Source organism: Lissotriton helveticus, chromosome 10 (assembly GCF_964261635.1).
Source record: "Lissotriton helveticus chromosome 10, aLisHel1.1, whole genome shotgun sequence".
NCBI lineage: Eukaryota > Metazoa > Chordata > Amphibia > Caudata > Salamandridae > Lissotriton > Lissotriton helveticus.
This window is the reverse complement of record NC_136071.1, coordinates 748549623-748566747: the sequence shown is the minus strand read 5'-3', so window position 1 is coordinate 748566747 and position 17125 is coordinate 748549623.

Here is a 17125-nt window from a genome sequence, read left to right as displayed (position 1 = left end):
GATGGGCCAATTACTGGCCCTGTTGTTGCGGTGCCCAGCTTCCGCTACTTGCGATTGGCCATATGCGGCCAGCGTCCCTCTTCCCATTGGCTGCATGTGCGGGGACCGTCACGGGCACACATCGGCAACCGCACGTGCAAGCCTCAGGCACGGATGCTTCAGTTGCAACAATGTTCCATCACTGGCGCCACCATGGCGGTGCACGTACTCAGCGGGGGAGGTGCAGGCCTATACACCCTGTAGATGTACGCAATGGACATGGCAGGTCATGACCCCCCTTACAGTCACCTTGCATCATCCACCGTACACCGGCCGGAGTGGCCGGGCCTAGGACGGCCGTGGCCGGCCATGAACACAACCGCCGTGGCCGGCCATGAACACAACCGCCGGGCCCGGCCATGCGGTTGTGTTCATGGCCGGGCACGGCGGTTGTGTTCATGGCCGGGCACGGCGGTTGTGTTCATGGCCGGGCACGCGGTTGTGTTCATGGCCGGGCACGGCGGTTGTGTTCATGGCTGGGCACGGCGGTTGTGTTCATGGCCGGGCACGGCGGTTGTGTTCATGGCCGGGCACGGCGGTTGTGTTCATGGCCGGGCACGGCGGTTGTGTTCATGGCCGGGCACGGCGGTTGTGTTCATGGCCGGCCACGGCGGTTGTGTTCATGGCCGGGCACGGCGGTTGTGTTCATGGCCGGGCACGGCGGTTGTGTTCATGGCCGGGCACGGCGGTTGTGTTCATGGCCGGGCACGGCGGTTGTGTTCATGGCCGGCCACGGCGGTTGTGTTCATGGCCGGGCACGGCGGTTGTGTTCATGGCCGGCCACGGCGGTTGTGTTCATGGCCGGGCACGGCGGTTGTGTTCATGGCCGGGCACGGCGGTTGTGTTCATGGCCGGCCACGGCCGTCCTAGGCCCGGCCGCTCCGGCCGGTGTACGGTGGATGATGCAAGGTGACTGTAAGGGGGGTCATGACCTGCCATGTCCATTGCGTACATCTACAGGGTGTATAGGCCTGCACCTCCCCCGCTGAGTACGTGCACCGCCATGGTGGCGCCAGTGATGGAACATTGTTGCAACTGAAGCATCCGTGCCTGAGGCTTGCACGTGTGGTTGCCGATGTGTGCCCGTGACGGTCCCCGCACATGCAGCCAATGGGAAGAGGGACGCTGGCCGCGTCTGGCCTTTGGGAAGTAGCGGAAGTTGAGCACCGCCATGGCGGCGCCAATTATGTTATCTTGTCAGACGCTGCACCGTGATGTGTTGTGTGCAGTTGCGTCATGAGGGATGTGAGCGTGATAGGGAAAGGTCATATGTCATACAATGTAGCATGTGTGTCCATGCAATGCCCATCGGTCGGCACACAATGGGCAACAGATGTGCATTTGTACGTGTTGACGTCGGGTGTGACCCTACATACGTTCTTACATCTTCACAACTACACAGTACATCACGGCTGTGTGCCCAAATTATGCATCTGTTGTCTGTGTCTTGTTCTGGCGAGGTGACTACAGTGGTGGTGGTACACATGCATTCCGTGTATGTGTTTTGTACGTTGTGTCACCATGCATGTAATTACCATATGTACATCATTCTTGGTGTTGGCATGTGTGCTTGATGACATGGCGTGTGTATAATTATCGTTTGTGTGCATGCAGTTGCATGTGTGTCTGTGATGTGGCTACTAAACATTAGGGTGCAGACTGAAGTATTGTCAGTAAGGTTCACATGTGATGGAGTTGTACACGTATGCGTCGTTTGCAAGTTGACCTAAGTTACATCTCTCTCCCACACAGGAGGGCTCCAAATGTGCATCGGCCATACACTGTGCTGGAGGATATGGTTGACGAGGAGGTGATTCGGAAATTCCGGCTGGATCGACGTCGGTTGCTGGAGCTTGTGGCTCAATTGTCTCCTCATCTGCAGCCACGTAGGACGTATCCTGGGTCGATTACACCCACTGCAAAGGTCATGGCGGTACTCCATTTCTTTGCTACTGGCACATTTCAGTACACAGTTGGACATGCCGGGGGGATGTCACAGGCCATGTTCAGCACGGTTCTTCGGGATGTCTTAACAGCTATGATGCTGTACAAGGATGACTACATACATTTCCCACGTCCGGAAGAGTTGCCAGCTGTCAAAGCTGATTTCTATGCCCTGGGCCACATACCTCACGTTGTGGGCTCAATTGATGGCACACACATCGCAATCATTCCACCACGGGCACGGGAACAAGTGTTCAGGAATCGCAAACACTTCCATTTGCTGAACGTGCAGGTGGTGTGCCTGGCAAACAACATCATCTCACATGTGTGTGCAAGATTTCCTGGATCTGCACATGACGCCCACATCATGCGGAGCAGCAATGTCCCACGACTCATGGCTAATCTGCGACCCGGTCAAGCGTGGCTTGTTGGTGAGTGTGCAGTGGGGACTCTTGTGATCTCTGTGTTGCATGGGGTACCCACCATATCTTGTTGTGATGTTTGTCTCTGTCATCCCCCTACATAGGCGACTCGGCTTACCCAAACCGGCCCTGGCTCCTCAGTCCCCTACGTAATCCGAGAACAGCGGGTGAAATGCGGTACAATGATGCACATGGAAGGACACGGAGAGTCATCGAACGTACCTTTGGACTGCTAAAGTCTCGGTTTCGGTGCCTCGATAAGACCGGAGGGGCCCTGCCTTACTCACCAGGAAAAGTATGCAGGATCGTGATTGCCTGCTGCATGCACCACAACCTGGCAGTACGCAATGACATTGAACTGCTGTTGGACCCTGAAGACGAAGGAGTTCCTCGGCCTCCCTTCCCACCCATGTCGACTGATGAGGATAGTGGTGAGGAGGAAGGTGTGGACCAGAGGCGCCAGCTACTTCCCTTGAATGTGAGTTACTACCTCTAGTGGCGGTTGACAATGCCTCATGTATGTTTGCTGGTGTTGTGTGGATGTGGGGTTAATCAGCTGGATGTTCTTGTTTGTGATGGTTGCTTATGTGTGTCTTCATTTCTTTGGACATACAAGTCTCCATGATGTGTGTGCTCTCATCCCATGCTTTTGTGATGGTTGTCGTTTGTGTAATGTTGCTGTGCATTGTGTTGTGATGTGTGTGAATCTGTTTCCTGACGTGTGTTTGCTGTCTCTGATTTTCTCTAGGTCACTCCCGCAGCGCCATGATCATGTACGACTGTCATCCCTGAACCTGTTTACGTCTGTTTCTGAAGGCAATCATGTGAATAAACATGGAGGCAAAACATCATTGTGTGAGTAAGTGCTATTTATTTACAGGTTGTGCTTCTGTGCTGGTGAATATTTACAAGTAAGTGGGGTGGAGGGAGTTGGAGTTGAAGGTAATGGCAGATGAAATGTCCGTGCTGACACCACATTGGGGGGTGTCAGGGTAGTCCAGCAGACCAGTGGGAATGATTGTCTGTGGGACAGGATACTTAGCTGGGTGAATGTCTGGCACAGGCGGTGACATTGTCATGGTCGTCCCCTCTTGGAGCGTGTGGATGGCGCTCCAACACTGCTCTCAGCCACTTCCTGCCTCGGCCGGCCCCTCCGTCTCTGAGGTGGTACAGAGTCAGCTGGGAGGGCAGGTTGTTGAAGGGCCACATCCGTCGCCAGGGGCACAGGTGGTGGTGGCGGCGGTGGAGGCGGAGGTGACGGTGGCGGTGGAGGCGGAGGTGGCGGTGGAGGCGGAGGTGACGGTGGCGGTGGCGCTACGACACTTGGTGGAGGGGGGGGGTTGTTCCGGGCAACCCATTCCCTCCACACCGTTGCCTGCTGGCTCATGATCTGCAACATCTGGCCAAGGATGCCACAGATTTCGCGCTGGATGTTGTTGTTGTCCACCGAGTCCTGGTGCGCACGATCTGCGTTTGCCTGGGACCGGTCGTATGACGCCTGGCACCTGGCAAGGGCTTGTAGGGACTGTGCCACTGGCTGGGGTAGCTGTCCTTCCTCTGCACGGCGGTGTGTGGCTCGCCTGATTGGCTGATGTCCCGTTGCCTGTGTCTGTGGCCCACTCACCCTGCTTGTGTGTGGGGCCGATGGACCAGCGTTGTGCGCTGGGTTATGCTGGGTGGCACCGGCAGGAGTGGTGGTGCTGGTGGTGGTGGTGGTACTGGTGGTACTGGTGGTACTGGTGGTGGTGGGGACTGTGCAGATCACAGAGACAGGTGTCGCTGGAGTGACACTTGCGACGTTGGTCGGTCCCGGGAGTCCCTGTGAGCCAGATGGCCCTGGCTGCGTGCTTGGTCCCGCTCCATCCTCCGCACCGGAGCTGCCTGTGTCCTCGTCAGCAGAGAGTCCTGTAGGTCTGGGAGGCGAGGCTGGCGGCCGGGTACTGGTTTCCCCAGTCAGTTGACGATCACCTGAGGGACAAGATAGAGCTGGTCAGTGATGTGGACATTACATGGTTATGTAGATTTTGAGACATTTCTGTTTCCTGTCGCACAAACCCCACCCTCCACCGACACCACCACCACCAGCACCCTCCCCGTGAGCATGGGGGCCTGTTGGGAGTAGTAGTTTGGGCCTCTCACACACCCCACCCTCCACCACCACCACCACCAGCACCCTCCCCGTGAGCATGGGGGCCTGTTGGGAGTAGTAGTTTGGGCCTCTCACACACCCCACCCTCCACCACCACCACCACCCTCCCCGTGAGCATGGGGGCCTGTTGGGAGTAGTAGTTTGGGCCTCGCACACACCCCACCCTCCACCACCACCACCACCAGCACCCTCCCCGTGAGCATGGGGGCCTGTTGGGAGTAGTAGTTTGGGCCTCTCACACACCCCACCCTCCACCACCACCACCACCAGCACCCTCCCCGTGTGCATGGGGGCCTGTTGGGAGTAGTAGTTTGGGCCTCTCACACACCCCACCCTCCACCACCACCACCACCAGCACCATCCCCGTGAGCATGGGGGCCTGTTGGGAGTAGTAGTTTGGGCCTCTCACACACCCCACCCTCCACCACCACCACCACCAGCACCCTCCCCGTGAGCATGGGGGCCTGTTGGGAGTAGTAGTTTGGGCCTCTCACACACCCCACCCTCCACCACCACCACCACCAGCACCCTCCCCGTGAGCATGGGGGCCTGTTGGGAGTAGTAGTTTGGGCCTCTCACACACCCCACCCTCCACCACCACCACCACCAGCACCCTCCCTGTGAGCATGGGGGCCTGTTGGGAGTAGTAGTTTGGGCCTCTCACACACCGCACCCTCCACCACCACCACCACCAGCACCCTCCCCGTGTGCATGGGGGCCTGTTGGGAGTAGTAGTTTGGGCCTCTCACACACCCCACCCTCCACCACCACCACCACCAGCACCCTCCCCGTGAGCATGGGGGCCTGTTGGGTGTAGTAGTTTGGGCCTCTCACACACCCCACCCTCCACCACCACCACCATCAGCACCCTCCCCGTGAGCATGGGGGCCTGTTGGGAGTAGTAGTTTGGGCCTCTCACACACCCCACCCTCCACCACCACCACCACCAGCACCCTCCCCGTGAGCATGGGGGCCTGTTGGGAGTAGTAGTTTGGGCCTCTCACACACCCCACCCTCCACCACCACCACCACCACCACCATCCCCGTGAGCATGGGGGCCTGTTGGGAGTAGTAGTTTGGGCCTCTCACACACCCCACCCTCCACCACCACCACCACCAGCACCCTCCCCGTGAGCATGGGGGCCTGTTGGGAGTAGTAGTTTGGGCCTCTCACACACCCCACCCTCCACCACCACCACCACCAGCACCCTCCCCGTGAGCATGGGGGCCTGTTGGGAGTAGTAGTTTGGGCCTCTCACACACCCCACCCTCCACCACCACCACCACCACCACCCTCCCCGTGTGCATGGGGGCCTGTTGGGAGTAGTAGTTTGGGCCTCTCACACACCCCACCCTCCACCACCACCAGCACCCTCCCCGTGAGCATGGGGGCCTGTTGGGAGCCATGGACATGTTAGTGAGTTGGTGTCCAACGTGCATGGGTTGGGGCATAGGAGATGTTTCTTCTCAGTTGTGTGAGCCTGACCATGTCGTGCTGATCGTGGTGCTTGGTTTGTACTCACCAGTCTCTTCTCCTTCGTCAAGTCCGTCTAGGCTCTCTGGGTGTAGTATCACCAGCACCTTCTCCTCCCAATCGGTGTAGGGTATGGGCTCCGGGGGTGTGCCACTGCCAGTATGATTGGCTCGGGCAAAGTTTTTAGCTTGGATGCCCTTGACCCTGGTCTTCAGGTCATGCCACCGCCTCTGGATGTCATGCTTCGTCCTCGGCACAGTCCCCGAGGCATTCACCCGAGTGACGATCCTGTCCCACATGTGGTTCTTTTGCGCCACGGACGTCTGCTGGACTTGGGCCCCGAAGATGTGGGGCTCAACACGGAGTATTTCATCTACCATTACCCTCAACTCTGTCTCCGTGAATTTGGTTTTTTTTTTGGGTGCCATGGTGTGTGGTGCTCAGTGTGTGAGTTGAGTGAGTTGGGGGGTGCAGGTGTGTGGTGTGTGATGTGTGGGATTTTTGTGGTGGGTGTTTGTGTGGTGGGTGTGGTAGGGTGGTGGTTGTGTGTCTTCTATGTGAGTTTGCAGTATCTTGATTTTGGCCTCTTGCTAGCAGCAATGCTGTGATGCAAAGGATTGTGGTCGCGTGTGTGTGTCATTTTATAGTCGTGTCTCAATGGTTGTTGGCAGTCAGGTGGTAGGTGGGCGTGTTGCCTAGTGTGCATTATTGGATAATTGGGACGTGTCATGGCGGCTTGTGCTTGATGTTGGGGGGGGGGCGTTGTCAATGTTGGTATGTTTGCTTTGGACTAGCGGTAGGCTTCCTGACATTTGTTTGCCGCTACGGATGTTGTGCGTGTTGGCCTTCCGCAGTGATGCTGTGGTTATCGTAGCATTCTTTCCGCCGCGGACGTGGATGGCTGTGAGTTCCGTGGTCCGGGCGGATTAATCCTAATTGCGGCCACGGAGTATTCACAGGTATGGCGGTACATGTGTTATTTTCCGCGGTCGTTTCCGTCCGCGGCAGTGGTTGTTCATTGGACTCCGTCCGCCGCGGACGGAGTTGGATGTGTTCCGTCCACCGCGGACGGTGTTGGTTATGATCCGTCCGCCGCGGTCGGAGTTTCGTGACATGATTATCCTAATCCCAAACGCGGAATCTCCGCGGCGCGGCCGGGAGTAAAATTTCCCCCACCATGGCGGACAGTAGCCATTTCCGTCCGCCATCCTAATCGACCCCATAGTCTTTAAATGGGCCTTACTCCAAGTTTATGCTTGACAGAGCTTTCTCCTTAATGAGACAATCATTATTGAACAATGTATGAGTCCTGACAGTGGCCACGTTTCAGGCCGAAAGAACAATTGGTTCCAATCTTATATAATAAAGATTTACAAAGTAATATCCAAGAAATAAAAATTGCGTATTAACCTGTGATAATTGGATGACCTTATGTTCCGTTCCTCCATTTAGTTCAGGAAGATTAGTAGACCACCTGATTCATGTTTGGAAATACGTAGATTCTTTTTGCCCACGTGTCCCATTTTACTCTAACAGCTGTTTCCCATAATAAAGTGAGGGTAAAGGTAGGTGGCCACTTAGATGCAAAATGACTTAACAGCCCAAATCAATTACCTGGAATATAAAGATATAGTAAAGTAAAGTGTTGAAACCTGTGCATGCTATATTCTGGGAGAGGGCGGAGCTGTGTTTCAAGAATCATGTTTTAAGCTATATAAATTGAAGAGCTAACAATTTTTTTTAACTAATTTACTACATTTACTGACTGCACATTCAATGTTGTACATTCAATGTTCAGCACCCCATATAGTGAGGTATACTAGTGAGTTATACGTTGTCGACCACAAAACTCGCTCTCATTCCCAAATATGTTGGAATTAAGATCCCTACGCAAAAGAAAAATATATCATTATACAATTCTAAAAGACTAGATCGCAAGTCTGTGAGAGTACTGATGTGACATTGAATTTCTCTTTCATGAGGGCAAATTAACATTACACAAAACAACATAGAACATTTCTCCAGATATTGTATTACCTGTTACGCTAAGTACCAACGCAGACTTCATCGGTGTCTCCATTTAATGTCCTCTAAAGGGGCCCTCTGAAGAATGTAAAATAATTTGCCCTCCCTTGGGTCAGCCATTCTGAGACTTAATTGACCTCTTTTTGAGTAACCTATAAGCCTGAATATCTAGGTCACGTGTGTGCCATGATTTCTGAAAGTGTATTATACCAGTGGGCTTAACAAATCAAGAAACTTGGAGTTCATGCCTTGCCTGATATGCCTCACAATGTTCCAACAGAGTACAGAAAATCATCAAGTCATGTCTGGTTTTCTCATTCATTAGGGAGTCAAACAGAAACTGCCATTAATTAGGAAATGAAGTGAGTATGCCCCCAGGCCATATAAAGGGCTTACAGGCTGCCTTAGAAGGCTATACCGACCATTAAAGGACCGCTCCAGTGTTAAAGGCACGAGCCGAAGGTGAGGGCCTTTAACACAGGAGTGGGTATTTAATGCCTGTATAGCTCAGCTACGGAGAGCTAAAAGGATATTTGATCATTCTGCCACTAGAGGGAAGAATGTTCTAAAAAATAAAACAAAGATCTCAATGCGCCCAAGGGGATTAGAAGCCTGGAGCACTCCATTATTTTCAATGGAGCTCCCAACATTCCAATGTTCTAATTATTTATACTTTAAGGTTCTCTTGTAATTTGGCGCGCATCTCTGATGTTAGTCCAATAATTGCTAAAGTCAAAGGCAGCCTCTCCTTCCCATAATCCCATCTGCTCCTCTACCCACCTCTGCAGCGCTTCCGGGTAGCCATGCGCTATACAAAAACATTTTTCGTTTCATTTTCAACTTTCACTATCTTAGATGTAGGATATAAAATAATAGAACGAGTGCAATCCAACTTAATGATCTTCATTCTTAAGTAGTGGTTTACTTATTTTTAAGGTTACAGTAGCAGTAGTCGTGGTTAAGTCTACTCATTTTATATGCACAAGATTTTTGTTCCAAATTTCTAACTTAGAAACATTTGTTTGTGTTGGTTTTCACGAATGAAGGATATCTCACTTTATGTGGGAAATCAGATTTTACCAACATCCGTAGATCTAAACTTTATTTGAAGGAATTAGTTATGTTTTCAGAGCATTATTAAAACTGACTTTGGTTACTTACTGTTGAGGACCTACTACCTCAGAGGGTATGAATCCCACATAGCTTTTGTTAGCTGAAATAATACGAAATAATACTAAAAATACCATTCAATTCAGAAAAATCATAAGCAAATTACCATGATTTTAGACACGCAGGGCCAGATTTACCGATTCCTCACACAGCACAGTGCAGCAGCCGCAAATGCTGCGATACATGAGAATGATAGAGCAGGAGAGCACCAAATTTACTGAAAAATAGACTATCCTCTCCCTTTTCCTGCAATTTGATCCTGTGCACCACGGAGACGCCTTTGCGTCATAGTGCAAGGGTGTCTCTGTGAGTCAAGCATAGGTTTTTTACTGGAAGGATAACCATCCAGTCCAAAATACTATGCTTAGACAGATTTTAAACATTTTCACACTTTGTATGTGTGCTGTAATTGTAGCACACATGCGATGTCAGAAAATAAAGGAGAAAAAAAGGTATTTCTCCTTCATAGAGCCTGGTTGAAGGGTGTGCTATTTTCTGACGCTAGGTCCTGTCTACTATATTTAGTGAATTAGATTTAGCATCAGAAACCTTGGGTGGTTGCATGAGAATGCCTATGCACCACCCACGGTACTTCCCCTTGGCGTAAGTAAAGACTGCATCACATTACTTTCATGTTATTTTCAGCCTTAAACAAGTTCAGCGCTGGAAATAAATTTGTACAAAAGATTTTGCGCCGATTTGCGCTACTTTTGTGATGCAAAGACAGCATAAACTCTTAGCATATCTGCCACACAGTGTCTTCCTTCGGAGTGATATAGGGTTGAAAACAAAAGTCTTTCGGGTCCGATCAGGGACACATTAATTTTCCTTTCAGGAGATGGTGCACAATTACTCCATTTAGAGCCGACTGTTTAAGTTAACTAAGCTACATTTACTTCAGGTATGGAGATGTTATTTGAGAATAAGGATGTTTGTGTACTGGTGAAACATTTTACAACAATCTTGTCAATATCATTTGCCTGGCAGTTCATTTCATTTGTTTGCACAACCTTTAGTGTTGTCAAACTCACTATGATAAGAGTAGGATAGGAACAGTGCCTTTAGCATTTCATTTATTCTTCTAAAAGGCTCTTATGTGCTGTTGTTTACTCTCCGTGGTGCACAGGATCAAATTGCAGGAAAAGGGAGAGGATAGTCTATTTTTCAGTAAATTTGGTGCTCTCCTGCTCTATCATTCTCATGTATCGCAGCATTTGCGGCTGCTGCACTGTGCTGTGTGAGGAATCGGTAACCTGGAACCTCTGGGTCCATTTAACAACGTAGAGGAGGGATATGATCTCTTCTGCTCTTGGCTCATTAGGGCTCTGGATGTTTTGATACCTGTTGTAACAACGAAGATTAACCCTCGTGTGTCAAGCCCCTGGTATGACGACGCTTTGCGCGCCCTGAAGGGAGCCTGTAGACGGGCGGAGAGGGCCTGGCGGAAGACATATGGGGCTGAGCAAAAAGCTACTTATGTCGCTTCCGTCAAGCTCTATCACCGGGCCATTTGTCGTGCCCGAGCGGCATTTTATGCCGAGGAATTCCGGAACAGCACTAACCCGTCGAAGGCTATCTTCAAGGCGGTGAAAGATCTTATGTCTAAGCGGCCCATTTCTACGACTGAGAGTTCTGTCACACATTGTGAGTCCCTTGCTTCCTATTTCTTAGGTAAAGTCCAGTCTATTTATCGGACTTTCCCGAGTACGGGTATAGCACTGGGTAGCCCAAAGGGGACACCCTACCAGCCCGCTCTTCTCACTCTTCCCCCTTTCACCATGGAAGGGTTTGATAAACTTGCTACGCAAGTTAAATCTGGTTCTCCGACTGATCCAGTGAGGCCTGCCCTCTTTCGAGATCAGACCTTTGTGGGACGTGTGGCTATTCGCTCTCTTGTTAATCTCTCCTTAGAGACTGGGGTCGTTCCTACCAGCTGGAAACAGGCGGTGGTGTCTCCGATTATTAAAAAGCCATCTCTTGACCCGTCTAAGCCGGAAAGCTACCGTCCCATCTCGCTGCTGCCCTGGCCAGCTAAGTTGACAGAGGCCCATGTCAATCTGGCCCTGTCCGAACACTTAGCCCGGTCCAATGCCCTCGATCCCACACAGAATGGGTTCCGTGCTGGCCACAGCACGGAGACTGCCCTTCTGGTGATGGTGGAACATCTCCGGGCAAGGTTGGATGCTGGACAGACGTCGGCGCTGATTTTGTTAGATCTCAGCGCCGCATTTGATACTGTATCGCACAGCATCCTCCTTGGGCGGCTCGAGGAGATTGGTATCGGCGGCTCGGCGCTGCAATGGTTCCGCTCCTTCCTAGACAACCGCTCCTTCTGTGTTGCCATCCCTCCGTTCAAGTCCGGGTTCCAGCCTCTGGCCATGGGGGTTCCACAGGGATCCTCGCTGAGTCCCACGTTGTTCAACCTCTACGTGAGACCGCTGGCTGATGTCGCTAGGCAGTGGGGCCTAACCATGGTCTCATATGCCGACGACACACAGCTGGCGGTTACTCTCAGCGGGGATGCGGAACAGGATGCCCCCAGGTTTCAGTCCGGTCTGAAGGCGGTGGCCAGCTGGCTGACAGGTAACTGTCTCCAGCTTAATGCCACAAAAACAGAGGTGATGGTTGTCGGGAAGGGAGTGGAGCTTTGGGGCGATCAGTGGTGGCCTTCGGAGCTTGGCCCCACTCCGACCCCAGTGCCGGAGGTGAAGAACCTTGGGGTCTGGCTAGACGCGGGTCTGACATTTATAGGGCACACCAAAAAAATCGCAGCCTGTTGCTTCGGTCTCCTTAGAGGGTTAAGGCCGGTGCTTAAGTTTTTTGATGCCCCGACTAGACAGCTTGTGGTCCAGGCAACCGTCATCTCTCGTCTGGACTACGCCAGCTCTCTGCTGGCGGGGGCTAACCAGGCTGAGTTAACACGCCTGCAGCGGGTGCAGAACGCCGCGGCGAGAGCCATTGTTGGACTTCCTAAGTTCTCCCCGGTGTCTCATGTCATCCGCTCCCTGCACTGGCTCCCGGTTAGGAAGCGTATCCTCTTTAAGGTCCTGTGTCTGACCTTTAAAATCCTTAGAGGCATAGGTCCCGAGATCTTGGCCAACTCGATCTCCTTCTATGTCCCTACCCGCAACCTTCGATCACAAGGTCAGGCCCTTGCTGTTGTTCCCAGATTTAGGCTCAGCCGGATGGGAGGCCGTTCCTTTAGGGTGAGAGCTGCGTCACTTTGGAACACCCTCCCGGTTGAAATTCGGCTGATAGAGGACTTGCTGTCGTTTCGTAGAGCCATAAAAACCTTCCTATTTTAGCCCTTCTGTTTTAGCACTTTTTTGTAGCATTCTGCCTTGTTGTGTTATGACTGCTCCGTGTCTCTGCGCCGGGATGCTCCTTTGCTGGAGTCGCTGTGCGCATAACAAATTGTTATAACATAACATAACATAACATTACCGCTAGTCATATTACAATCTTCGTGCTCCTTATTATCTGCAGCATTTTATGAGCAGAGGTTGATCTCTTGACCTAAGAGGAAGGATGTTCAGAATTTCACTGCCATCGTTTGTAAAGCTGTCAGACTAGAACATTTGCACACCCAATAACTTTTATTTGGAGTTATTATCCTGTCAAGCTGCCTGCGAGCTGGATTTTTAGAGAATATTCCTTCTTAAGAATGGCTACAATGCAGGTGTGTACACGGTCTATTTTTAGCAATTTTTATTAATTAATTAACTAACTAAAATATACCTATATATACACCTATTGCTCTCTTTGGCTGTGGTCAGACAAATATTCCACACTAACCTCATACCATTGGCTATGTTGGTATATTATTCCACCTCTCATTGAGTGTTTGCATTGCAGAGCATAAAGGACTATTTCACATCTCAAAAGTATAGTGACCTAGGACATACTGAAGTATTTATAACATATATTTACTTCATTGTAGTGTTTTGTGTTATTTGCATTTTACTCTTATTGTATCTTTACAGTAGTTGAATTTTTCTTCTATGTGGTATTAATTATTCTTTATGTTCTGTTCTGGAGTCTATCTCCAGTTGCTAGGGGAAAGAGCAGACTCTCTGGACTTTCTCCCATGCAGCTGGCGATAGCTGTGGGTCCCGGTACTGGGAACTCAATCCTTTCAAATAAAACTTTTTGGGATAAACTCTTTGTTTCCAGTCTCGTCTGTCAGCTACCCTGATACTTCATTTGGTACCAGGAGTGGGGTAGTGCTGACTTTTGTTCCCTCTACTACATTGCTGTTCCTGCCTCCGGACACACCAGCTTCCTCCTTCATTTCACCTGCATCTACATGAGTATTTTCAGTCCTTGAGGGGTTTCACCTCCTTCTTCAGGGGGCGTGACATAATTGTTTACAACCAGAGACTTCCAGTTTGATGATTAAGATTTATCTTAATTTTTCTGTTATAAGGGAGAAAATAATGTAGTGTTTTGTAGTATTTGCATTTTACTCTTATTGTATCTTTACAGTAGTTGAGTATTTCTTCCATGTTTTATTCGTTATCCTTTATGTTCTGTTCTGGAATCTAACTCCAGTTGCTAGGAGAAAGATCAGACTCTCTGGACTTTCTCCTGAGCAACTGGTGATAGCTGTGGGTCCATGTACTGGGAACTCAATCCTTTCGAATAAACCTCTTTGGATCAACTCTCCATTTCCAGTCTCGTCTGTCAGCTACCCTGGTACTTCATTCATAAAGAAAGAAACATCCTTTTGTTTATTGTGTTCACTGATGCTACCTTTCAAAGGCACCACTCAAAATGGAAGCCACTTGTAAAGTGGAGTCGGACACGAGGGAAGAAGATAAAGCTTTATTCCATATTAAGAAACTGTTGTAGTCACAACGTGACACGAAGACAGACTGTTATGTAGATAGGTGCATTCCATACAGCACATAGCGTCAGCGCGCCCTTGAGATGTCATCAGTGATGTCACTGACCATGTCATGAATGATGTAATATGTGACATCATCAGCAGTGGATTGTGGGCGCGTGAGCTATAGTTAGTACAACTAACTATAACGGGGGAATTTCAATGGTTTTGTACGAGTGAAATGTCCAACTGACTATAACACTCCTGAAACCTGTGTTTTTTTCAGTGAATTTCTGAGCTTTTTTAAATGCTAATTCCTAACTATAACATGTCTGAAACCTATGGTTTTTTCAGTGAATTTCAAGGGTTTTTTAAATGATAATTCCTAACTATAACATGTCTGAAACATATGTTTATTCAGTGAATAAATATATATATTACCTACTGGCGGTCGCCAGTAGGTATATATAGTTAGGATTTTTTCTCTATGGGTTTTTTGAAAATTCTATGTCTAATAACTTTGGCGTTTGTGGACGGAATTGGCTGAAATTTTCAGGAAAATGGCACATTTTGTTTCTGAGCAGCCCTTGAAAATTTGGGGGGGGTTCGTCCAGTGGGGGCCGAGAAAAAAGGGGGGTCCCAAAACGTGTTTTTAACATTGAGTTTTCCATAGGGCGGTTGGCCTCACTTTTAGCCCGAACGGCTGAATGGATTTGCACGAAACTCGGCAAAATTGTAGGGACTGGTAGCCCGATGTGCCTTTTGTAGGTCTCAATATATGTGCTCCAGTGGATTTTGAGAAATTAACGTTTAAAAAAAGATATATATCTGTAAGCGCGGACCAGGCAGCGCTCTGGTTCGCGGACTTTTCGCGCAACGGAGCTTTGTGAAGCGAAGCTGATTGGTTCTCCGGCGTCTGTCAACATTCCAAACAGTCCGTAGCGGCCGCCATCTTGTCTCTCGGTAGGATCGAGAGACAAGAGGAGGTCAAAACAAAGGGGGAAATAACTATAAGGGGGCATAGTAGATCCTCGCTGACCCCCTAGGTTTGATGTGGAGGTTTTAAAAGGGCCCCGCGGGGCAAAAAAAAATAATAAAAATAATAATTGAACGGCGGAATGGATTTGCACGAAACTTGGCAAAATATTAGGGACTGGTAGCCCGATGTGCCTTTGCTAGGTCTCAATATATGTGCTCCAGTGGATTTTGAGAAATTAACGTTCAAAAAAAGATATATATCTGTAACAGCGCTCCGCTTCGCGTAACGGAGGTTTGCGAAGCTGATTGGTCATTCTGTCACTGGGCTATAGTTGGGCTACATCTGGCTGATATTTGGGCTACATTTGTTTTTTTGTGTGTATGCCGGCCATCTTTGGGCTACATTGGGCTACATTGGGCTTCATTGGGCTACATTCGGCTAATTAGCAAATAGCTCATCGCAAACTAGGAATGGTAAAGAATCGCTATTTATTCCTTAAAGTTCGCTATTTAGGAAATGCAAATAACTTTGATGATACATATGGCGGTTCATCTCTAACAAGATAAGAAGCATAGGGATACATTTATGATGACTGGCGCATCACCAGGGATGTGTTAGTCATTCTGTGCCGCTGTTCCGTCACCTATGGTGTGCTGCATTTACAATGCGGCGCATCATGGGGCAAAAACAGCACAGATGCGTGATGTATCTGTGCCGTAAAGGTGGCGCATTGCTGGAGTTGTATCGCAAGTGTGATGAAGCTCCAGCAAGGGTCGGGGGTGCCCCTGTCGCAGGGTTTCTGTTCTCACACAGAACTGTGGACAGAGGATTGGAACCTCGGGGAATGCATTGCTGGAGTTGTATCGCAAGTGTGATGAAGCTCCAGCAAGGGTCGGGGGTGCCCCTGTCGCAGGGTTTCTGTTCTCACACAGAACTGTGGACAGAGGATTGGAACCTCGGCGAATTAGGGTGTCCCAAAACTCACGTTAGTAATCAAAAACTATTTAGCAAGCTAGGTACAGTGTCACATTGGATATAACAAACTCTCAATGTTTAGACAATCCAGAATATGAACTTATAGTACCTCAGGATACGTGGAACTCATGAACAGTCGGTCGTTATAGATTTCTTAGAAACCAGAACATGGAGTTAAGAAGAACAGATGTGTATTTGAAATGTTTATTTACTAATGCCGTCTTCTCAGGCGTAGTACCTTAGATAATAAAAGTACACATATTATCAGTAGCAAAATTACCAGCATAGTTACTAGTACATAAAAAGTGAATGGTGATAGTATGTTAACATGCTGTAAATGAATAAGAGTTAGCAACACTTATAAGCAGCCGCGGGCCGTGGAGGGAGTTACGGTGAGGCAGGGAGGCGGGGAGGGGGAGAAGCAGGGTGGAGAATACAAGTACACATATTATCAGTAGCAAAATTACCAGCATAGTTACTAGTACATAAAAAGCGAATGGTGACAGTATGTTAACATGCTGTAAATGAATAAGAGTTAGCAACACTTATAAGCAGCCGCGGGCCGTGGAGGGAGTTACGGTGGGGCAGGGAGGCGGGGAGGGGGAGGGGCAAGGTAGAGAGGGCTCCACCCTGCTTCTCCCCCTCCCCGCCTCCCTGCCCCATCGTAACTCCCTCCACGGCCCGCGGCTGCTTATATCTCACCCTCCCTAATACACATATTATATTATTTGCTAAGAAGGTCTCTTTGTGTTGGTTTAGGGCGTGCCCATACTTTAGTGTCTTAGATTTGAAGGAATCACATCAGCATACACCAGCTCTCTCTTCATGTGAACCGCATCAACTGTTGTGTATGTGTGTTCGGCAAAGCAATATAAAACCCGCCTCATGCCCAGAATTGGCAGAAGTTGCACTTATGTTATGAGTATGAAGTCGTGGAGATCAGACGTCATAACAATTCTGTATCGTGTTGTTCTTGAAACTTTAGCACTCGCTGTACAGATATAGTTTAACAAGTAAAGCAGATAGTAGACCAATAACATATTATTCTCATGTAAACCACGATGAACTACTAGGTGGAAAGCTAAAGCAACAACTAAGTGTCGTGTGCAGAAGTTGCAAAAAA